Here is an 18363-nt window from a genome sequence, read left to right on the forward strand (position 1 = left end):
TTACGTCTTTTTTTTTTGGAAAGACATACCACTTTGGAAAAGTGCCATATTACTCTCCTTTGAACCGAGTTTTCTACCGTTTTCATATTCGAAAGTTTCATCCGGAGTTTTTTTTTTCCAATATTGAGATTAAACATATTTTTTTATATTAAAAAAGGAACAACTCGTATTTCCCTTTTGCATTTATGTAAATGCAATTTGTGGCAGCATAAAAGAGTTTCTGAATATTGAAAAAGAGCCCTGCACGTACGTACAAATATGTATATACACAAATGTAAAATATACCAGACATCGAGTCTAGTTTTCAATTTGGAGAATACGTAGAGTAATTTTGGGTTTATATTTAAGCATGCATCCCTATAGAACAATAGTTTTCTATAGATTTAAGACAGTCCAAGGCCATTTTTCTTAAGATTTTTTGGGGTTTTATTAGATTTGTTTTACTTTTTTTATTCTCATATTTAAAATAATTGTAACAGTCTTTTTTTGATAATTTTTCCTTTTATTTTTTTATTAGGTTTTCTTATGACATCCTTGTTATTAATTTTTGCGTAAATCTCAGAAGACTCATTATTAAAATATTTCTAAATTGTATTACCTTAATTATTGATTATTTATTTTCCAAAATACTTTAAAATTTTTTGACTTGACTTTTCATGTTCTCATGTCATTTTCTTATGTCTATAAACTTATCACATAATTTTTGAGCATCATAGAAATATGTACCTGCTAAAAAATCATTATTTTCAATAGGTACATCTAGTTTTATAATACATTATTAAAAAGCTCTTTAATTTCTGTGCTTTTCCTCTAAAAAAGCATACCGAAGAAAATATGAATATTAATTTTCATTTTCTTTACGATCATTGAATTTTTATACACTGACCATATTTAGATAAGAAAATCACATTTGGTTGATTCCGAAAGTCTGGAAAACACCCGCATTTAGACAGACTATAAGAAACTATGTTGCGTATTAAATAATTATATTTATCCCACAAGTTTTTAAAATTCTTGTCACAGTTGCTTTATGTGCCAATCAAATATTACACGACTAAAAAATAATTCACTTATTACTGAAAAGTTATTCTGTAATAATCACTTGAATCACTAGTGTTTTCACTGCCTGCTATGAGGAGTGATTTACCAGTGAATCTCCTTGACATTGAAATTTTATTACCTCAAATAAGTATTTTAGGGTGTGAATTACTAATTTCTTTTAGGTCTGTATATCTTTAATTAAAAATACTACAGTTTTAATACCAACTGCTGGGGACATACTGGTAATTCTATTTTTCCTAAAAATGAAAAAAAAACACTCAACAAACGAAAGGAAAAAGTTGCAATCCGTGCAAAATGCACTGACCGGACACTCTCTGCTTTCTCTAAAATAAGCCGAAAGCTTAAGTTAATATTATGCCGCTGTCGTGTTGTGATTTCAGGGAAATATGGCGCGGAATAGTATATTAGGTGCCAGTCAAGCGGCTTAATAAAATTCCATGTTAAGTAAATTTTATTTTTTGAGACTGGGCAGTATTAGAGCCCTTTTAAATTAGAAACGTTCGTTTACAAACTTAACATTTTGCTTTTAAAAGTTAAAAATTATACTGAAAATTAAAACTAGCCTGGTTTTTGGGCTCAAGATAAATTTATTTTAATGTTTTTTAATTATTAAAAAAGAACCCTAAGTAGAATTTATAAACGGGTAATTTGTTTACTAGAACGGTACTTTTTAGGAGCACAAGTGACTGGAAAATTAACATTTTTCCTAGAGACAGTTTTTCAGCCGATCTAGAAAATAGGTGGAAAAATCAAATTCTCATTTATACATCCTTATCTCAATTTGCAAATTACAAGTAAGTGGGAATTAAATTATGTTTTTTGGGTATAATTAGATACATTATAAGAGAAAAACACTATTTTTAGCTAATATAAACACTATTAGGAAAATGAAACGATGACATATAAAATAGGTGGAAATCAAGTCGAATTTTCATATTTATATCTCTAGAGTAAATTGATCCCGAGGATATTAAAAACCTGGCCATATGTACGAAAAATCGACAAAAAAGTCGAGATTTTGGCTTTTCTATGTCTTAAAAAATAAGCGAAGAATTATTATAAAATGAAAATTTTTTTTAGAATAAAGAAAAAGATTAATTACATAGTTTTCTGTAATTTCCAAATATTTAAAACAAAATTTATCAAATTCTAAATTTCGTATTCATTCTTACAGATAATTGTAATTAAAAATTAAAAATCATCAACTTTTTCAGGCATATCAGATATTTGACCAAATGTATATAAAAAATGTAAAATGTAAATGTATATAAAAAAAGAATTCTTATTTCTAGGCAATCAATGCTAATAATAAAAAAAAGATTTTTTTTTTAAATTCTATCCTCTAACTAACAGTAGTTCCAAGCCTTAATTAATTAAAAAAAAATATATATACTTTTTATACCTTTAGAACCAAACCATATTTTCTAGAAGTCACAATATTTAGATTTCTTATAATTTCTCCAGGCATCTGTAGTAAAAAATTCCGGCAACAAATATTGATAATAAAAAAAGCTAATATTTCATTAAAATTTTAACCCCTTGCTTATGCTCGAATAAAAGAATATTTTTATATAGAAAGTACGTTTCTTATACCTCTAAACCCAAAAACCCCAGGTTAGGTTATAATTATTATTAATATATTTCCAATAGATCCTGTTATAATTACAAAAAGTTTTAAGTAAATTATCCTTGATTTGAATTTTTTTAAAATTTTTAAATTTGAACCGAAATAATTTTTCGACTTCTTTTAGGAAAAAAAATCATAATTTAAAAAATATTTAACCAATTAACTTGTAACATTTTTTTATCAATTAATAATAAATCTCTTAATGATTTGAGGAAGTTTGCAGTAAACTGCCCTTTATTTCAAATTTTCATGAATTTTTAAAATTAGACTAATAATTTTTGGACTATTTTAAGAAAAAAAATCATTACTTAAAATATATTAGACCTATTTACTTACGACCATCTTTAGTAGATAAGCAATATATTTCTTAATAACTACAAGATGTTTTAAGTAAATCATCTTTGATTTGAATTTTTTATAAATTTTTAAATTTGAACCAAAATAATTTTTGGACTTCTTTTAGGAAAAAAAATCATAATTTAAAAAATATTTAACCAATTAACTTGTAACATTTTTTTATCAATTAATAATAAATCTCTTAATGATTTGAGGAAGTTTGCAGTAAACTGCCCTTTATTTCAAATTTTCATGAATTTTTAAAATTAGACTAATAATTTTTGGACTATTTGAAGAAAAAAAATCATTACTTAAAATATATTAGACCTATTTACTTACGACCATCTTTAGTGGGTAAGCAATATATTTCTTAATAACTACAAGATGTTTTAAGTAAATCATCTTTGATTTGAATTTTTTATAAATTTTTAATTTGAACCAACATAATTTTTGGAAATAAAATTATAATTTAAAAAATATTTAACCAATTAACTTGTAACTATTTTTTATCAATTAGCAATAAATCTCTTAATAATTTGAGGAAGTTTGAAGTAAACTGCCCTTTATTTGAATTTTTAAATTTGAACTAAAATAATTTGTAAACCTTTTTGTGAAAAAAAATCATAACTTAGTAGATATTAAACCCCTTAGCTTATAACGTTCTCGTATCGATAAGCAATATTTCTCTTTATAACTACAAAAAGTTTTAAGTAAATTGGTCTTAATTTTAATTTTTTATTAATTTTTAAAATTAGATTGCAATAATTTTTGGACTATTTTTTAAAAAAAATCATAACTTAAAAAATACTAGACCAATTTACTTACGATCATCTTGCGTGGATAAACAATGTATTTCTTTATAACCTCAAGAAGTTTCAAGTCAATTACCGTTGATTTGAATTTTTTATAAATTTTTAAATTTGGACCAAAATATGGTGTATAATACTATTATATTACTGTAAAAAGATTTATTCATTATAGTAAAATCATATAGGAACGTTTCCTCACATCTAATGGTCTAAACTAAAGACCCTATTTTCCTATAAGTGCGGTTTTAAGAACAATTGAGTTGGGTTATGTGCATAATTTCAGGTACGATTAAAATACATAAATGTGAATATAATTTGTTTGTTTTTCTTATTTTGGAAAATTTATTAAAAGTTAAGTAAAATTACTCATATTTTAAGCCTTTGCCTATAATTTAGATGCGATTTTCAGTTAAGTTGACCTTTACTATCCCTGTAATTAAATCAACTTACTTTACATTAACAGATAAAAAATTAATCAAATCTGAATTCACTTTATTACACACTAAAAACGCCTCTTAAACGCGCATTTAATACTAAAATAACTTATGAAGTTATCAACATTATTAATAAATAAACTTAAGATACCTTAAGCCCTCGAACCATCTTTAGTACAAATTAAATAAATTGACGAAGGCGCCGTGCCGGGTGCTTTTTAGCGATTTAAAATTAATTGTTTTAATTGGACAATTTTTGATGAATAAATTCGATACGGGAGGTATACCCGAAAAATAAAAAACCCAAATTTCGAAGGTCGGGTCTATTCTAGGGCTCAAGCACGAGTATAATGATACGGGTATAAATACTTTTTGGAAAATGGAACAATGATATAGAAAATAGGTAGAAAAATCTAAGTCTCAAACTAAAAATGAGAAGAAAGTGGGAATAAAATGATATTTTTCAGGTTTAATCAGGCAAATAATCAATACACCGAATATTTGCTTATTATTATAGATTGCCCGACTGATGTTGATGCTGTCTATAAGAATTTCAGTAAGACATAATTTTTTAATATGTCATATTTTTCTTCTGGGATATCCAGGGATTTTTTAAATTATTTATCATCGTTCCATAAGGATTTTACTTTATAAAATTACTTTTTTTTCTAATTAAGTTGGGTTAGTTGATTTAGTTAATTGCATGCTTCTGTCAATAGAGTGATTTAAAGTGAAAAAATTTCTAGACGTTTATTTGAATTTAGATTAGTATTGGTCCAAATTGTGGATGTAATTTTGGGTTTTTTTACCTGTTGTATCCTTTGTATGATCAGCAATAAATAAACAAATAAAAATCTGTTAATTTTCTATACATTTATCGGTTTACTAACGAATCGATATAAAATTTTCAAAATTTTCTTTTGCAATTTTCCAACCATATTCAAAAGAAACCCCGCTCAGAAGCAGAGTCTTGATTCGAAAACACACAGTTTCCATAGAGCAGTAAGGAAATCGATCAGAATGTAGAGAGTCCCCACCACGGGCTCCAAGGTTCCATCCCCACCGTTTTTCCCCTCTATCACGCCCTCCAGCTGAAGTAAGCGAGTAGATTTTCCGACGTTGCGACGTACACGCGTGCGACTTTTCCGATTTTCCTCCCGGTTGTTTTTTACGGACACGATTTTCCGGACAGTTTTTCCGGAAACGGGAATTTTTGGTGAGAATAATTTTTTTTGTGGGGTTTTTAAAGAGATCTACAGTTACTTAGAGAGATTTTTTCAGTGTTTTTGTGTAGTGTAGACTTCCGGAGGATTAAGGAAATTGAGTGACATAACTTTTGATTTGAAAAAAACAAGTGTTTTTAAGTGATAATATTAACGTTTTTCAAAGGGAATTTGGAACTGTTATTTATTGTCGTTCTAAGTGGTAAGGTAATTTTACTAATTGACTATTTGCTTAACAAATTGGTACATACGTAGTGATAAAGTACATAATGTCAACGAGAGATTTTTAGGTAGACTAATCTTCATTCCTCGGTATTATTTAACATATTTCAGACGTAGCTTTTCATACAATGCCGTCATTATTTACAACAAGATCCTGCAATTATAAAGCATTTGACAGAAAGTGGATCTTTAAAAAAGTCTACAGCATTTTATTTCAACAAGCAATTAAATATACGAGTAAACTAGTGGTGTTTCTTTTTATTTTTTAATTATTTTTATTATTATTTTTCTTTTTTTTTACATCAGTAAACGTCAGTTTACGTATTTATATATTTTGTTTGTACCTTAGGTTAAGTAGAGTAGTCTATGGCTAGATTTCACCTATTTAGCTTTGTTTGATACTGATATAAATTTATTTATTATAATTACTATTATTATTACCAATATTATTATTATAAAATAATGTAATAATATGCTCACTCTGGAAACTGACTATATAAGGAACCATCTATAGAACCTTAAATGATTCCTATTATCCTAAGTTGCCTAAAAAGGCTTTTATGTAAAGTTATATTATACTTTTTAATTTATTTTATAGGTTTAAATCATTAACTAATATAAAATTTAAAGTTAAAATTAAATTCTTGAATATATTTTTATTGAACTTCACTGGTTTTTCTATGATTTTCCCAAGCTTTACTTCAATTTTCTCGAGTTTACGCTAGAGAGTAAACGTTATTTTACTCCTTAAACATATTATATTCTTATACCTATTTAAAGGTTATTCTATGTTCTTTGAAAATTTTCTATTTTCTTTGCGTTTTTTATTTTAAATTTAATACTTGTTTAATATTTTTCCTGTTTTTCTTTAAGGTTTCTAGAGTTTTCCCATAAAGTGCAAGGTTCAATAATATTCACGCCTTTTAACTCCTAAACTTCAGCAATGATTATTGATTCTTTACACATTTTGCTGATGTTTTTTTTTTCTTACATAACTCCTTTGACTTTGTTCCTTAATATTCTTGACCGACATTTTTAATTGCAATTTTACTATTTTTCTTATCCCTGATTTTTACAATTTTCTTAAAGTTCTCTTGATTTTAGAATAAATAATTTTCTTCCCGACTTTTTCTAATTTTCTTGATTTCCCTTAGTTTTGATAATACTTACTACAACTTTAATATTTCTAATTTTTATCAGCTTTCTTTATTATTTTTTCCTTACTTTATTATTTTTTCTTTACATTTTCAAAATTACTATTAAAAAAAATATATTTAAAAACATTTACTTATTTTTTTAGGATTACCGAAGCAAGCTCTAATTAAATTTTTCTTAATTTTTAGGCACCTAATTTCTGGGAATTTAATTTTCTTGGTTATTTGTATTTTTTTCCAACCTTTTATTCCACTTTACGTTGGTTTATAAAAAATTTGCACCATTGTCCAAGTTTTTAGGGAAATTTATTATATTCTTTCTTTGAGTTTTTCTTTAGTAGTAATTTTTTTTTGAGTTTTCTTAGTTATTTGAAAATTGTAAGTTATTTACGACTTTCTTGGGTTATTTTTTATAAATTCTTTAGATTATTTTAAACTTTATTGGTACTTATAATATCCTTATTTTTTTTAAAAAGTCTTATGCGTTTTATAGAAATTTTTCGTATTTTTTTCAATACTTAATTCAATATTTTACTGGTTTTCTTTGATCTATTCCCTGAACTATCTCTCTTTTTAATTTAAAAAGCATAAAAAAATTATTACCCTGAAATATATCGAATATTCAAAAACTATTAAAAAAAATAATAAATTGTAAGCAATCGGACGGAATAATACGATTAATATCTAAAAATTAATTTAAAAATAAGACATACATTGAAAAGAAAAATAAACACAATATTCAAATATATTAAGTGTATATTTAATAAGTAATAAAAAGACTACGAGTCCTAAAAAATGAAAAAATTGGAGTAAAAATAGTTTAATTATTTTTCAATCATCCATCAATTAAAAATTAAAATTTTATAATAATTTCTTTCATATATTTTTACTGAATTTAATTAAAAATTCTTAAATTTTGTTGAATTTCCGTATATTTTTTTAAGCTCTTCTTCTTAGTTCATATAAAATTAATTACTTCTTCATTATTTTTCATACTTCTCTTTAAGATGATTTAAATTTAATTATATTTCTCTTGATTGAATTTACATTTGAATTAAAGCTGAATTTCTTTGTTAATATTTTCTTTATATTATTTTTTGCTTTTTTTAGGATTCTCTAAGATTTTCTTCACATTTAAAGCTTTTGTTATTTAAAAAAAATCCACATATTTATTTTTTTTTAATTTTAATAATTTTCTAAGGTTTCGTGAATGTTATATGATAATGATTATGTGAATATGTTATGATTTATGATTGAAACTCTCTTTTTTCTAATTATTCTTGAATTTTCGGTATATTCAATAATATTTATTAAAACCTTGAATTTCATAAAAATTTTATGTTTCATTGGCATTTTAACTCCCGTTTATAAAATTCATAAATACGTAAGAAAAGTGCAATTTCATAATGATCCAAAATGTGCCTGAGAGGTGAGATGCGGTAGAAAGTGAAAAAGTGGACTTTTTACCCCCTTTTGGGCATTTAAACCAATTTGAGTCTTATGAGTCTTTGACGATCACTATGAAATTATTTCTCCCGTTTGTAAAATTCAAAAATACATAAGAAAAGTGCAATTTCATAATGATCCAAAATGTTCCTAAGAGGTGAGATGCGGTAGAAAGTGAAAAAGTGGACTTTTTACCCCCTTTTGGGCATTTAAACCAATCTGAGTCTTATGAGTCTTTGACGATCACTATGAAATTATTTCTCCCATTTGTAAAATTCATAAATACGTAAGAAAAGTGCAACTTCATAATGATCCAGAATGTTCCTGAGAGGTGAGATGCGGTAGAAACTGAAAAAGTGGACTTTTTACCCCCTTATTCTTCTTTTAATTTATTTAGGGTTTTGCAAAAATAAATTAATGCTTCCTTAATTTTTAATTATTTATTACCATATTGTTGAGTTATTATTTCTAAATTTTCCAGATTTCCTTAAACTTTAATTATTAGTATTTATAATATAATTTTCAAAAACTTTAATGATGCATGGATTTCCATGTTTTTTTCAATGAAATCTGACGAACAGTCTAAAGAAACTTTTAAGTAAAAATAAAGGTAATCAAAAGTTATAATTCTAGTTACCTGAAAGTGTCTTTTCTCGTCTATCAAAAACTTGCATAATATAAATTCTTATGCATGAATTTTCATATTTTCTTGGGAGTATTATGGTTTTTTTAAAACTTTCTTTGCTTTTCTGGAGATTTTGCATTTTCACTCTATAAGTCATGCATCAAGAAAAAATAAACAAATGAAATATTTTAAATGTGAAATATAAAAAAGGTAAACATTTCTATAAAATTAACATAAATTAGAAAAAAGAAAATATATTTTAATATTCGATTTTTATTAATTCTCTTAATTTAATGGGAAAAACCAAATTCGAAATTATTTGAAAATTGACAAGTTGGCGCCCAACAGAAATTTTGCATCATTTAAATTCTGAGTGAAAAAATCTGTCTAACTTTGACTTTCTATATTAATTTTAATCTAAATTAAATTCGATTTTTACGTAAAAGGACAATTATTTTGCTTCTTCTTCAACTGAAATTTTGTTTTAAATCAGAAATAGACACAAAAAAATAATTGCTCCTCCTAAAATCCGATGATATTAAATCAAACTCCCTATTTTTAAAAGACAATAATCCTTACTTCCTTAAACTGTTTAATAATCATAAAAACGTCGGTTATATATTATAAAGGCAGGCAAGCTATCATATATATAACCTTTTTGTCCCACTATACTCACGTCAAGATTAATTTCCCACCGAAAACAAAAAAGCAAAAACCAGAAGAAAAAAAAACAAAAGAGCACGAAAAGAAAATGGAATTATTAAAGCAAAAAACTAAAACAAATGGACTTTTTTTCGGTGTTCCCTCGCCGCATAAAATACTTTCTGTCACCCCCTCGGGGGGGGGGGTACCGGCAAGCAAGATAACAACGAGAAAGACCAGACGTTAATTTATGAAGATAATAAATTACTAATAAAATGTGTCTAGTAGTTCCGCTGACGATATTTGCAGTTCCCTGTAATTTCGCAGTAAAATGCACCTGGTTTTCTAGTCGTCTAGACGCGGCCAACTGATGACTTACCGTTTGTCATTTTACACGTAAAAAGCGATTTTACATTTACAGGGAATGGAAATATTTTACCCAAGAGGAAGGGGAGTAATTAGAGAAGCTTATACAGTGTAATTATGGTGTTACAACTAAATTACTTAATACCATTTATAAAGAAAAAAAAATATAAGAATTATGATAAATAAAGAAGGAATATTTAGTGCCAATAAAATTGTTGCAAGCAGAAAATCTACACTAGGTCTGAAATATAAAAATTAAACTTAGATATAATATAATAATGTTAAAATGACAAGACAGTGGTTTGTGATAGAAATGTTGCTACAGATACAGCTACAGGAAACAGATAGGCTCTGAATTTTAGCTGATATTATTCGTCCTTGCTTAGTTGAATTTTATTTGAAATTGCGAATAAACAACACATCATCGTTTAGGCTTATGAAGACTGGGAAAGACTTCTTTGGTCAGATTGTCCTTATAACTCGGATAGACTAAGAGTTTATTAAAGACTAAATGAAAGATATGTCCAATGTACGCTTCAGAGACACCAGAATGTTTAATGGAGGGTCAGCTATGTTTTAGCGAGGAATCTTTGTAAATGCTTATACTCACTCAAACATTAGTAATAAATTCAATTTACTTAAATAGGTTAAAAAATTTAAGGAATAGGCGAAAAAAAATAAAAATAAAAAGCAAAAAAAATAACTAATAAACAAAATAAGAAATTTTACCTTTTAAGCTCAAGGGATTTACCAAATATATCCGAAGGAACTAAAGGAACAATATTGCAAGGCCTCGAGAATCCAAGGAAACCCTTAATTATAAAAATAAAAGAGAAATGCACGGACATATTAAAGTGTATAACACAGAAAAAAAAACATGAAAATTAAGGAAAATTCAAACTAGAAATTAAAATTTAATAAAGCTAGCTAAAAGAAAATACAGAATCAAAGCGTTGACTGAAAGAGTCTGAAAATAGTTCCGAACTCTTTCAATCAACGATCAGAGCCAAAACGTAGTCAAAGTTAACTTCGATTACAAAATTAACTTCGATTAAAAACCAATGCAACCCAATGAATTTAAAGTTTATAAAAAAATACTAGGAAAGGCTCACAAAATATTCAAATTGCCTGTGAGAATAAAAGGACAAATTCCCGGAGTTTAGTAGCTCAATTGCTCTTAAATATTTAATTGATATTTTTGATATTATTGAATTGATATATATTGACACTATAAAAAACAGTGATTTAATCGACCAAAGGAGGGAAAAAAGTAAACTCAAGTCCAAGTCTCATAAATCAGGGTCTATTAAAGGTTACGCGTTTCGCCGCATTAGGGCATCATCAGACCTATCGAAATACAAAAACACACTGACTCACACTAACATAAATAAAAAAATATAAAATAAAATACATTTACACCATCGTGTATCGTTAGTGACTTCTATTGTCAATAACGATATTATAATAAACCCAAAAATTAAAGAAATTACCGAAAATAATTTAAAATAAAAATTAAAGAAAAAACTAATAAACAAAATAAGAAATTTTACCTTTAAGTTCAAAGGATTTACCAAATATATGCGAATGAACCAAAGAAATAATATTGCAAAGCCTAAAAAATCCAAAGAAACCCTTAACAATAAAAATGAAAGAGAAATGAACGAACATATAAAAGTGTAAGACACAATAAGAAAAACATGGAAATTGAAGAAAATTCAAACTAAAAATTAAAATTCATTAAAGCTAGCTAAAAGAAAATACAGAATCGCATAAAAGCCAAAGCGTAGTCAAAGAACTTCGATCAAAAACCAATGCAACCCAATGAATTTAAAGTTTGTAAAAAAATACTAGGAAAGGCTCACAAAATATTCAAATTGCCTGTGAGAATAAAAGAACAAATTCCCGGAGTTTTTTTGAGCAATTGACCTACTCAATTAAATCGAAGTAATATTATACGAAGAGTCACACCGTCTCAAATAAATTTTCGAAAGCGATAAAGGCTCGCTTTCCTTGTTCTCCAATGCACCGGAAATTGGCTGTATATATTCTGTTTCGCATAAAAAGTTTCACGCGGGAAACTTTGCCGAGAAATAATCGCCCTAATTTTAAATTAACGATTTTTGAGATAACGAAATTCGATTTTAGGTACATACTCATAATTAAAAATCCCATTAAAGAAAACCTATTTATTTTTCTAAAAGTTGCTTCATTCTATTTCTACATTATTTGCTTCTCTTTTCCAATCGTTTATTGGCTCTTTCTTATTCACATTCTAATAATTAAACTTGTTTACTCCAGAACACAGTTAGCACGACCATGTTCAAATAGTCTCTAAGGAGTTACAAACACCCTAATATTAACTTCATTGGATACTCACAGATGGCTAAATAAAACTCTAAAAGTCGACATTTACCTCGATAAGTTCCGGTTTGTTCTTTGCAAGAAAAATGAAAATAATTACTTTTATAGCGAATCATTTTTTTACGGTCAAATGACTGGTCCAAACTGGCATTTAATTTCCTCGATAACGGTAAATCCCATTTGATGGAGCGAACCAGGCGCACAATTACAAACCAAACGAACGTCTCCTAGTCTTCGGAGATCAATTAGGATTTAGCCCGACCGAATGTGAATAGAAATCAATCGACTCTGATAGGATTCGAAAAGAGTTCGGGGCTTAAGGATAATATTACAAAATTATAAATTGATTGGGACGTGGATCTTTATGGGGAGGATGAAATCTCTCTTATAGGAGAAAATATTATTTTTCTTTTACTTAAGTTTACATTTTCTATTATCAACAAATACTATACAGTGTGGCCCAAATTGGGTGTATATGTACGGGTATCTTGGAAAGTTGTAAGGCATTTAGTTGCCAATTTATTGCCGCTTTTAGAACGATTTTATCTTTTTCCGATTTTCAAATATTTAAAAAAAATCAAAAAGTTGCATTTTTGAAAATGGCCTGTATTTTTTTTGTTTCAACGTATTTTTAAAATCTGTAAACATATAGTTTCTTTACTAAATTAAAATCTTGTTTTTTCCTTAAAAATTATGTATAACACTTTATGCAAATATTTCATTCTTATGTCAAAAAATGACAAAGTTCATTTTTCGCAAAGTTGATCATGACTTGAACAGGCCATTTATCGTATAAACAATTAATATTGTTTAATAATTTAGCATCATGTACTGACAATTCTGCAAAATATTATTTATTTGATTTTATTTGTTTAGTAGTTCTTATCTTGTTATTGTTTTGTTCTTGTTAGTGTTAAATAGTTTGTCGTATCTAGTTGCTTTCGTTTGTATTTAGAAGTTTTGTTCAAATTTTTAAATTTCTAATTTGGGGATATGTTAAAAATGAAGTTTACGAGTTTGAACCTCCTACGCCTCTCGAAAAACTAGAGGACAGGGTTTGGAATGTCTTAAGTAATATAAATAGAAACACCCTGCGAAAGGTAACTAGAAGTGTCTAAAAGAAATGTGAAAAATGTTTTTAAAAAAATGGCCGTCGTTTTGAATAGTTTTATTTAAACTATTTAATTTTTTGACGTAAACATACCACCTTCTCTAACCCTTTTAATTTTAAGACGAATTGTAAGAAAAGGTGCTGGAACAGGATGAACAGTTTACCCGCCACTTTCTTCAAACTTAGCCCACGAAGGAGCTTCAGTTTTTCAGATATTTTCATAAAGTATATTATACATTATTTTGAAAGGAAAAAACAGGTCTTTTTAATTAAGCAAAGAACAAAATGGCCGCCATTACAAAACAGAAGTTGAGGACGGAATCTCAGAACCGAAACGTCGAAACAAAAAATAAATGCAGGTATGCGTTGTCCTTAAAAATGTAAAAATACGCCGAAATAAAAAAAATACAGCCCTTTTTTAAAAATGCAATTTTTTTATTTTTTCCAAATATTTCAAAATTGGGAAAAAATTAAATCGTTCTAAAAGCGGCACTTAACTAGTATTTAAATGCCCTACAACTTTCCCTATTTAACCAGTTTTCTATCTCTCCTAGTTTCCAAGATACCCATACATGTAAACCCAATTTGGGCCACATTGTATATCATGTAGTGTGGAGAGGAGTATAAAAGTACGAAATGATTATATTTGAGGAGCAACTATCCAAAACGCATTAAATCCATTTTTTAACATTTTTCAGGTGAAAATTTAAATTTCCTGTATTTTAGACAACCTATTATCCTGACAGTCCAGTTTCATCAAAATGATTTAAATCCATTAGAAACAGCTTTAGTGAAATCGGGGAATTAAGCAAAATGCATTAAATCCATTTTAGTATCGCGTGAGAAAAAAACCAAAATAAATTAATTTAATGGGATTTTAAAGGGATGTGAAAGTCAATACTCCAGAACAAAATCAAAGAGAATATATTTGCCTGCAAACCTAAGTATTGCAAAATTACATAAATTATATAATACAAAATGCACAGATGTTAAAGATCGTTGCAGCCTAACTATGTTCAGTGTTTTATTCAGAACAAAATTCAATATTGGGCTTTCATCGCCGACCACAGATATCTGTGCATTATGTAACCGTTTAAAACACAAAATTAAACTTTAAAAGGACCCTTAAAAAAATCTGACCTAATACTTGAACATTGGATTCACAACAAAAGAGCTAAAGCATTTTATGAGTTAGCCAGAGAATCTCCACCAGATTCTTTAACGTTTTGTTTTGATATTATGCAACAAGTTCAGCCACTCCCACGTACACCAATAAACGATACCTTTTACGCCCAGCAAGTAAGTTATTATGGATATGAATGCAAGAAAACCCACGTTTTATACATGGACCGAAAATATGGCCGGTAGGGGGGCTGTTGAGGTATCATCTGCACTTTTGACCCATCTGAATTACCTGGACCTCCTAAATATACAGAAACTTCGCCTTTTCTGTGACGGATGTAGAGGGCAAAACAAACATGCCCATGCCCTTTATTACTTTTTAAAAAAACAATCACCCGAGAGTTTAAAAGAAATAAATATTACCTTTCCGGTAAGAGGACATAGTTTCTTATCTGCCGATACATATCCGACATGAAGAGGGCCGTGTTGCGAAAGAATCAAGCTTCACCCATCTCCATAACCCTTTTCGCAAACTTTAGATATGAAAGTACTTCTGAAGTTCCAAAAACTCTGCTTAAAAAAGGTAAAAAGGACTCTCAGCTACAAATGGAACTACTTGTACTTACAAGACCTCTAAACGAAAAAAAAGAAAAAATCTTTAAAACATTTATTGGTTCAAAAGTTTGGTGCTCAAGAATGGGAGCAAGAAGATGAACTGAAATGGTACAAAAGTATTTTGGAAACTAGTGGAAATGAAATAGAGGAAGAACAACACGATAATGCTGGAGCTACCTGTGACTGCTTAGAAGAAGATGTCGGTTTACATATTTGATTTCTTTGTAATTTTCTTAATAAAATAAGTTTTTCACTAAAATTTCAGATTTTATTAACCTTGTAAACAATATGAAATATTTGTTTTGTACAAAACGCAATAAATCCAAAAAAGAATTAAGCACAAAGAAATACATGTCAATTTCATTTACTTTATTGTTTGAAGACTAAAGCAGCAATAACGTATTTAAGTGATTAGTTTCACTTTGTTAAGGGATTGTTTGCAGGAAACCAACATTACTGGAGCAGTCATGATATAACACATAAGTTTGTACCTGAGAGAGATAACACCTTTTAACTGAAACAGAAAATGTGTACACTGATCACATGATTCGAAAAGAATTTGTGACTCAGGTAAGAAGCATTCTGGATATTCTTTAAAGGCTCTAATTATACAATTATTTATAACGTCTCTATTGTGATATTACGCTTGTCTATAGGGAATTAAATGACTTTTTGGATAGGCATCAATATCGGAAAAAATCTCTTTGACATTATATTTGATGCAACTATTAAAAGCTTGCAGCATAGCTCTAAATTTCATTTTAATCGTAAGATCAACCTTGTTTTCTGGATTTTCTTCATATTTTCTTGTTTCTGGATGCTTAATCATTTTCTAATTTTTTTTGCAAAGAAACCTGTGTTGCTGACCAATATATTAATTTCAATATCATCATCGTCGATTTATTTGAATGACGCTGAACTACTTTAAATCGGCAAAATAGCATCGACGGCTTTTAATTCTTTGGCTTCTAAGCTTATTATTAAATATCAAAAGAATAGCTTTATTTTCTGCGGTGTTTCTACTTTATAGCTTTATCAGAGCAGGGCAACCAAAGAACTAAACAAGAAAAAATTAATTAAAAAAAACATATGGAATTACGATCAGGATTAAAAAACCAATTTGTATAATTAGAGTAGTCCGGTTTTGGAGCAACTAAGGAAGAATAAGGTACTTGTGTGATACAACCTTAACCCGAGTCCTTCTCTGGTTTCTCTGCCTTGAAGAAGCCAAAAAAAAGCAGAAACACGTGTCGAGAGATACCCTCAATACTTGTTCTGCTTCCCGTCTTACGGAGTAGCCCGATAAACCTCAAGCATTTAATATTTTGAAATATGCACCTAATATGAATAAATTTTCATAATTTGAATATTGCCAGTCATTAACTGTACATTTCTACTTATTGTGGCAAATTTCACACACAAAATTTAGAACGCGAAGAATGTATAGCGAGTATTTTAAGTTGTACAATCTTCGCATTGAAACTGAAGCAGTTTAGAAATTTCTTAGTGATGCGTGGCCTTATGTGTAGCCAGAAGACACTCGTAAGCTGTTGGATAAGAAATAGTACAAAGTATTCAAAGATAGTTGTACTATTTAAAATTTGTACTAAAAAAAAATTATGCGTGTTAAATTTGCATCACAAAGAGATCTCTAAACTGTTTTAATTCTGCAAAAATTGTACAAATTGAAGGAATTGTATGGAGCGAGACCTCTGGTCATGCACAAGGTGTTTTTAGTACAACTTTTCAAATAGTACAAGATTTTATTAATATATTATACTAAATTACCTACCTAAACGTTTGTTTAACTTGGATAACTTGGATTTGTTAATTAATTAATAGTCAAGATCGATTAAATTAAAATTATGTTGTAGAATTGATTAATTTGCTCTTATGCAGCTTCTCTCTGCAGAGAGATTTCCAAGAGTTTGAGATTTTTACATCGGTTTAATGTGGGAAAAAAGAGGAAGGAAATGTTCACTATTTTATGCATAATTTAATTGGATATGATTTGCTTATTGCGTATTAAATATTTTTTATACAAATTTAAATTTTATTATTTTCTTGTTTTTAAGACAGTTTTTTTATCACCTGCTTGAAATATGTAAAATTATGTTTTTTCCAGGCACCCAAAGCAATTTTGCCTTTCTTAAAGGGAGTTTTGCAAAAATTTAGGTAGAAATATAGATAGATTGAACTATTTTAAAAATAATTAAATTTATTTTAACTGTCTGGAAAAAATTTTAAATTATTAACTGCCAACAGTGCCTGGCATAGGTTTTTTCCAGGCACTTAAATATATTTTTATTATTAACTACCTGGAAGGAGGCAGTTAAACTTACTTTATCTTTAATTTCCGGGAACAATATTTTGGATTTTTTTTTCCGATTTCCAAAGAGGAAAAATTAATTGTATTTATCACAGGAAAGTAAAGATAGCGTAAGTTTAACTGCCTGGAAAAAATTAAATTAAAATTTTAATCATTATATCTTAACTCAGCTCTATCAAAAAAAATGTACTAAAAACGCCCTTTAAATGGAAAATGAATTAAATTGAATGTAAAGTTTTATAAGTTTTTTTTGAATAATTTTCATGTCAACAAAAAACTTAACGTAATTAAAAATTATTAATTTTAAGTAGGAAAATAGCACAAGTTTCGAATTGCCTCGAGGGGTACTTAGACAAATACCGATAAACCTTGTTTACACTTCAATAAAATTAAAACGTTTTTAAGTATTTATCTAGACAGCTGTTTATTCATTTTCATAAATAGATATTATTCAAAAAATTCAAAAATTAAATTGTACAAATTGAAGGAATTTTATGATGATGCAAGTATAACGTTTTATTAATATATTATACTAAATTACCTTCCTAAAGGTTTGTTTAACTTGGATTTCACTTGGATACCTTGGATTTGTTTATTATACATTAAAATTATGTTGTAGAATTGATTAATTTGCTCTTATGCAGCTTCTCTTTGCAGAGTTTTCAATAGAACCGCTTGAGATTTTTTCGGTTTAATATGGGATAAAGAAGAAATGAAATGTTCACTATTTTATGCATAATTTAATTGGATATGACTTGCTTATTGTGCATTAACTATTTTTTATACAAGTTTTTTAAATTTTCTTGTTTAACAGACAGTCAAACATAAAGCATTTTTGCCTTTCTTGAAAGCATTAATTTAAAAAACTAGGTAGAACTA

General features: G+C 27.8%; 1 protein-coding gene across 2 annotated transcripts in view; it reads left to right on the top strand.

Annotated features, from left to right (window-relative positions):
* The first annotated feature begins 5395 nt into the window (after positions 1-5395).
* The window catches only part of LOC126740436 (TWiK family of potassium channels protein 7), a 375063-nt gene continuing 362095 nt past the window's right edge, over positions 5396-18363 (top strand). For both annotated transcript variants that reach the window (XM_050446457.1, XM_050446459.1), the window contains exon 1: positions 5396-5693. The gene's annotated coding sequence lies outside the window, so the exon portion shown is untranslated. The remainder of the gene's footprint in view (positions 5694-18363) is intronic.

This window comes from Anthonomus grandis, chromosome 9 (genome assembly GCF_022605725.1).
Source record: "Anthonomus grandis grandis chromosome 9, icAntGran1.3, whole genome shotgun sequence".
Taxonomy (NCBI): Eukaryota; Metazoa; Arthropoda; class Insecta; order Coleoptera; family Curculionidae; genus Anthonomus; species Anthonomus grandis.